The sequence below is a fragment of the Pinus tabuliformis genome, chromosome 4_1 (genome assembly GCF_031772625.1).
Source record: "Pinus tabuliformis cultivar Carrire ecotype Pingquan chromosome 4_1, CPIR1, whole genome shotgun sequence".
NCBI lineage: Eukaryota > Viridiplantae > Streptophyta > Pinopsida > Pinales > Pinaceae > Pinus > Pinus tabuliformis.
Window position 1 is genome coordinate 456,270,558 of NC_142303.1, and position 6,484 is coordinate 456,277,041.

Sequence of the window (6,484 nt, forward strand, 5' to 3'; positions counted from 1 at the left end):
ATTCTACACTGTTCGTTGTGTTGATACCCTGACTTGAACCCTCAAATATGCCCAAAAAATTCTGCAAAATTAGATTTGAGGTCCTTCCCAAAAACCCAGAAAACCCCAAAAAGGGTTTTAGCAGATTCTATCGACCACTAAGGACCCAATTTTTAAGCTCACCCCTCCTAACTCACTGCTAAAGAATCCTTCTGTTTAGGGGCGCCAAAACTCCTCCAAAAATTATGCAAAATTAGGAGCAAACTCCTTGAGGCTAGTCCAGCAAAGCCCAGAAATAATTTGGGTTAATTCCAACCTCCCGGAATTACCCAAATTTGGTGCTATGCCCTCCTTGATAGTTTCTACCTCCTCCATAATTCAAACTACTGGATATGTCACCAATTCCCTCTCAATTAGCTATAGGATTGCCCTACAAATTTCCTCTAGAGCATGTGAGTGAAATTCCTTCCAAAACTTGACACAAATAAGATGAATCTAGCCCCACAAATTATGCCCAACAATAATTTTGTGTGGGCCCTAAAATGGTGAGTTTGGCTCTCTTTGCAACAACAACTTCCAGCCCTGAAATTCTCCACAAATGTTGGTCCACCCTCAATGAAATTTCTCCTAAATTCACTGGCCAGAATTCCCCTTGAAACTCCCTCAACTCAGTGGTTCGATTTCTATCCCTGCATCCTCCTAGAAGTTCGAACTAGCTGAAGCAAGAGTTGATGTGTTCCACGAACTCCAGCAAATATCACCCCACTAAGTTCTGAAATACTCTCCTAGGACAACACTCAAAGTTTATCGAAGGTAGAGGTGGAATTCCTGCTTGGGAATTCCTTGTACTAAACAACACTGGTTTACTTGGCTAAAGAGCTCAAGAAAATTTGTGGTCAAAAGTTAGATTGTCAAAAGATACCAAATGGAGGCCTCCTTACCTTATTTATAGAACTTGGCCCTCTTTCTCTTGGTGGACCCCATTTTCCACTAACTCACACCTCCTTTCTTTCTCTCTCTTCCTCCACTAGTGTGAGTTATCTCCAAGGGTCGAATTACCTCCTTTTTGTGGTCCCCACATTCCACCAAGGCTGAAATTTCTCCTATTCTCCTAAGTCCTTTATGCATCCCATATCAAAATTGCCTCCAATGCTTGAATTTCAAAATTGTGTTATGCTTAGCACCACCCACAAAATTCTCATTAACCTCCTCAAATAGAAAAAATCGAAATTGGGGACATTACAGTCCTTCTCGCCAAAAAGTACCTGTCCTTAAGCAATGCTCGAACAAGCTCTCTCTCCCTACTGACGCAACTAAGATTAGGAATATTACAATGGTATTAGAGCATGGTCTTGGCTAGCTGTGGGGAGGGACTAGCAAGATCATGGAGGAGTTGATGAGGCAAAGCCAACAATTGGTGAGGCAGAACCAACAAATTCTTAAGGGGATGCAACGAATGATACATAACCAACACATAAGATAAGCACATACACACACATCCCCGCAGTATAACACCCACACGTATGGCCAATATGACAGTCCTACCATGCCTCATTCCTTAGATGAACAAGAGAATGAGAAGTATATTTCAAGGGTCGGATCATCATGTAGAGGTGGGCAATTAGAGGATGAGACCAGGAGGCATTTCTGCTGGTGGAGATCGGGATTTAGATGTCAAAAGCTTAAGGAGGAGGTTGAGCAGGAGGACACATAGGATGGTGAGGGGCACATCGATATCCTTAGTGTACCACATGAGTCACCATTATTGGAGACCTCTTTGATAGCACCAGCTGACACCTTAATGAGGAAATTGGAGCATAGATCCATAGAGGCATCTGATGATGTGGTGTTTGTCATTGATGAGGGGCCATCCATTGTTGAGGCATCCAAAGATGAGGTGTCAAGGAATGTGTCCAAATTTTCAGGTGATAGCAGCCCACAACAGATTAGGGAGGTGTCGGGAGACACATCCATTAGTGAGGTGCTGATGGGCACAAAGGCACCTAGAGCCGAGATGGAGTTCTCAGATGACAACTACCTACAACAACATGGAGAGCACCTTGAGCAGCGTGAGCTAGATGACGATGTTATGCTTGATGAGCTACTAACAATGTAGACCATTATTATACATGTCCTATTAGTTTGAAGATTTATAAAGACTTCATGAATAAAGTTACTTTTAAAAATAATGTGAACATTAGTCTTTGACACAATGAATTGCTATTTATACTTCTAATAGGACACTAGGCGTTGGCATAAGGACTCAGTAATGTGTGCTTTATTTAGGCATGAGGAGATAATACCTCTATTAGAAAGATGATATATACTAGTACAATCATATAAATTTAATGGCTAACATCAAAACATTTAACTTACCATACATCTCACATTACCAAGATTAAAAATAATCATAAATATTAACTAAATTATAGCTTTATTTTAAAATGTTGTTATTATTATTGTTATTAATTATAAAAATACTTAATATATGAGTTAAACATATATACATTTAAAAAAATATGTAACAAGATTTTTAACCATGGAGATTCACCCACTTTACAGTAGAGATTGTTAATTTGTAAATAGGATTTGTGATAATACTATGGGCCAATGCCATGGCTTAATAATATCACATGCCCAAAAAACGATAACTCATGTTCATATGACAATTTTTTGAATTAATCAATTTATTTAAAAGAACAAAATGGATATGACTATTTTTGAAATAAATTTCAATCTTTGATATATAACTATTTCTAAGAATATATTATGGAGAATAAATCCTTACCATATATCTAATAATTATTACCCCGACATGCTTGTCTATTTTCGAATAGGGCTTCCAAAATTTTAATTTAATTAACAATAATTATTAGGTGGATGGCAAAGATTTAACATCCATGAAATATTCTAGAATAATCATAGTAGTATACACAAATTAGTGGTTAAAATTAATTTCCAAAGTATTAATGCTATTTTTTACACTTTTAATTAAATTGGTTAATTGACAAAATTGTCATATGAAAATGTGGCATATGGAGTGAATTATGATATTTTGGGTATGTGGTATTCATAATCTATGGTATTGGCTCATAATGTTATAACAAGGTCTATTTATAAATTAAGAATCTTCATGGTAAAGTGGAAATGAATCTCAATTTCAAAAATTTATTTCCATTTTTTTATAAAGGTATATATGTTTAACTTACATATTAATTCTTTTTATAATTAATAATAATAATAATAAAAGTTATAATTTTATTAGTTTTTATGTTTTTTATTTTTATTTTAGTAACATTAGATGTATCATGAAGTAAGTGTTTTATGTTTTTTATGAATTAAATGTTTATAAATATGTACTAATCATTTAACTTATATAACTATATTAATTCATAATTAAATAAAAATTCCAAAAATCTTATTCCAAAATAAACAAACTTATTAACATAATTAATAAAAAATAAAATATTTTATATAAAAAATCAAATTTATATTTTTTTCCAACTAAAAAAATAAAAAATTATTTATTTTAAAGACATAGCTGAGAATCTTAACCTCAAACTTTTTTTTCCCTTAACTAAAGACATCAATTTTTTTTAATAAATAAAGACATTGCCCGAAATACTGTAGCAAACTTGTTTAAATAAAAACTTGAACTTAGATTTATTAATTTCCTTTTATTGATAAAATTTTTAGAAGACAGAAATTATATACTTCTCGGGGGAGGAAAAAAATATAAAACTGGTTAAATGCAAAGTTACCTAAAATATCTTTAAGTGTAAAGACTACAGTGTGATGGAACAGACATTTTGTAACCAATAATTTAAAATAATCTCCATATCCATATCTATGTCTATATAAATACACGTACACATTGACTCAATATACTGAATCAGATCTACATACACATTTCAATAAAGTGTCACTTTCGATGTTCTAGAATTTAGTTAAAAAATAAATAAAATCCAAAAAAGAAAATATCTCTGGTGGAGCCGCCAAATAAGCATACGACCTATCAATCACATATTTTGTGTTCCTCAACCCACTAGAAAAAATGGACGAAAGTGTTCCGCATATTCCCTGAGGAACCACGTCACCAATCAAATTATTTTCACTTTCCCATGTCTTTGCCTATATCGATCTTTCAAGCGCTGTGTTCCACTACTACGCATAAAGTTATACATCCTCAACGCGGTTTCAGGAGGCCACGTGTACTACTACGCATAATTCCTTGGGACCTCAACGCGGTTTCTCTCTCGATATATATATTGCCCTGCAGCTAACACTCATCAGTCGAACACATATTCACTTGCAACAGAGTAGAAGCACCTTAATCCGCCCTAACCTTTAACCCTCTCACCTTTAAACTCCCTCGTTTTAAATAGTTCGTGAGTTCGACTCAACAACATCCAGCAACACGACATGGCTAAACCCTCGCAATACCAGAACGCCCAAAACAGACGCCAAAATCGCTCACTGAAATCGCGGCAGTTTAAGGGAACTCGAATGAGAAAATGGGGGAAATGGGTGTCGGAAATACGAATGCCCAATTGCACAGGCAGAATTTGGCTCGGTTCCTATGACACCCCGGAAAAGGCTGCCCGCGCCTACGATTTTGCGGCGTATTGCCTGAGAGGATCAAAAGCCAAACTCAATTTTCCCCTGTCTCCGCCGGAAATCCCCTGCGCCTCTTCTTTATCGCCGCCGCAAATTCAAGTCTCTGCCGCCAAATTCGCCGTATAAGAATTGTAGCTGCCTTCTGAAGCAGCATTTTCATCCTCCTGTTCGGAAACGGAATCGGAATGCAGCAATGACGGCCAGGAGATTTGGACGGAAAAAAGCCCGAGATTTTGGGATTGGGTACTTCTTGAATGTCTGGAGAGCGGCAAGTCTCCGAATTTAAATGAATTCCCGCCGTTGGATGAGTCTATGGAGTACTATGGGGTGAAGTTGTAGCGAAGGCGATTCATTTTCAAATTCTTTGGGGTGAGAGAGCCGAGTTTTAATTGTTGTTCGAGACATTTATGACGTTGGTGGATGAATGCTCCTCACATTGAGGACATTAGCTAGTACTATTTATTAGTATTTATCTGTACACAATCAAATTTGAATAAAAAATATGGAAAAAAATGATGAATTACAATGCATTTTGAGTTACATTCCCCGGCAGAGTTCCATGGGGCGTTGAATTGGTATGATCTCTTGGTTATGGCCCTAAATTAGTCCAAACTCACATGATTGATTAGAGCAAATTTAAGGATCTTAAGGAGATATCTTTGTTTTTTTAGGAATAAAAAAACACTTTCAATTAACTGATACAGAGATACATTAATTATCTGATTCTCTCTTCAAAATAGTCCAAACTCACATGATTGATTAGAGCAAATTTAAGGATATTAAGGAGATGTCTCTGTTTTTTTTTTCAAATGAAAAAACACTTTCAATTAATTGATCAGAGATACATTAATTGTCTGATTCTCTCTTCAAAAGCTTTTGTTAGCAGCTCCTCATCTGCAGAATTCAAGCAGATTCTCAATTATATTAATACGCTAATACTACAGGAATATCTTGCAACAAACCTAGCATTACTAGGAGAGAAATGAATACTGAAACTGGTATTTAAAATAGGGTACAGAGATACATTAATTATCTGATTCTCTCTTCAAAAGATTTTCTCCGCAGCTCCTCGTCTGCAGAATTCAAGCAGATTCTCAATTATCTTAATACACTAATACTACAGGGATATCTTTGCAACAAACCTAGCATTACTAGGAGAGAAATGAATCTGAAACTGGTATTTAAAATAGGAATGAATAATGAAATTAATATTTGGAATTGATTTGGATTTTGACCTTTTACCGTTCGAGTGAATTATAAAATTAATATCATGATTCTGGTCATGTCGAAAGGCCTCATGAAAGTAGGTAGCGGCAAAACAAACAAACTACAACATCAAGAGGGTTTAAAAACCTATATCATCCATATAAAACTATTTGAGTTCAAGATCATTACAATGAACCCAGATTGATAGTTGCATCCACCATTATTTTGTTCTTCTCATCTTAATTTTTTTTTATATTAATTCTCACCCGAAAATTTGAAAAAATTAAAAGATAAATATAAAGACAATTAACACGGATGGAGCAACGTGCTTGAGTTCTCGTTAGAAGATGGCGATGATAACAAGGAAACTGCTGAATTTTATTTCTTACACAAACTAGATAGATTTTGAATTCGGCCTCACAAATCTAAACAAATTTAAATTTGGATACATTGATTCACAATGGTTTAACAATGTCTTTTTATATCATTTCTGTTAAGATTAACCTTGACTTGGGAATGATAATGTACAACTCATGGTTGCAGGTACATGGTTTTGTGACCCTGGTTTTATATGAGTTGTATCTGGTTGGAATGAAGCTTATAAATAAACTTACTTATTTCTATTGTAAGTGGGCCAAGCACCAAGATGCCAAGGGTGGAGTAAAGTCTCCTCAGTGAGTGT

The 6,484-nt window shown here is 35.3% G+C and overlaps 1 pseudogene; it reads left to right on the forward strand.

Annotated features, from left to right (window-relative positions):
• Nucleotides 1-4,283: 4,283 nt before the first annotated feature.
• Nucleotides 4,284-5,098, forward strand: LOC149176362 (ethylene-responsive transcription factor ERF018 pseudogene; annotated as a pseudogene).
• The last annotated feature ends 1,386 nt before the right edge of the window (nucleotides 5,099-6,484 follow it).